The sequence below is a fragment of the Morus notabilis genome, unplaced genomic scaffold, assembly GCF_000414095.1.
Source record: "Morus notabilis unplaced genomic scaffold, ASM41409v2 Scaffold96, whole genome shotgun sequence".
In the NCBI taxonomy this organism is placed as follows: Eukaryota; Viridiplantae; Streptophyta; class Magnoliopsida; order Rosales; family Moraceae; genus Morus; species Morus notabilis.
The window spans coordinates 474,701-475,693 of record NW_010367009.1 but is presented as its reverse complement, the minus strand read 5'-3'; positions in this window follow the sequence as shown (position 1 = coordinate 475,693).

The following is a 993-nucleotide window of genomic DNA, read 5'->3' as shown; positions in this document are numbered from 1 at the left end:
CAAAATAAGGACTAAAAATAAAAAAGAAAAAACGAAGGTAAAAAGATCGGGGACTAAAACGGTTGTGTTTTTGGTTGAAAATCAGTCGTTTTGGTTGAAAAAGGAGACAGCGCAAGTGCTTTCTTATATGTAGATTAAGGCTTAGTTTGGTATTGCTGAGGATTTTAAAAAAATTGTTTTTAGCTGTGCTGAAAGAAGAAGCAGCTGTTACAAGAAGCAGCGGAGTGTTTGATAAATTGTAATTATAGTAGCTGTGCTGGTTTTAAAATCAGTGTAATAGCGTTTGGTAAATTTTGATGTTAAATTGCTGTGGGTATGTAAAATGACTAAAATAGACTTGGTATGGAACTTAAATATATTAATTGTTTTTGAAATATATTAATTGTTTTTGAAATATATTAATTGTTTTTTGTATTTAGAAATATTTATTTAACTTAAAAAAAATATAATGCTATAATTTTGAGTTTTTTAATAATAAATTTATGATAATTAATTCTTTTTTTTTTATTTCTTCATTCACAATATAGTTACAACTAAAAGGAGCATTAGTAAGGAATCAATTTGTTGAACAAAAAAGTACATTTCATATTCAAAAAACTGACAGAGTCATTAAAAGAATTAAGTCGTGTTCATTAAACTTGTCACAATTTGATCTCGTACTTCAACCATTTCTTGTGATAGTGAAGCTTCTCTTCTTCTACATTGTCCTCTAGTTGATGCTCTTCATATTTAAGGGTAAAAAAATGTCATTATTCTCAATCCCACCACCTTTTTTATCCTTTGAATATGACAGACTTCCAGCATATTCAAGGGTCTCAATGGTGAAGAGTCGCACTATTCTACTACTACAAGCACAAACAATTAGCTTCTTGCTTGCTTTCTTCTATGCATATAATACATCAAGGTTTGAAACATTATAATACTAAAGACCATGAGTATGTTTAAGGACCCAAACATGGCATTGGATTGTACTGCAAAGTCAAAGAAAAACCA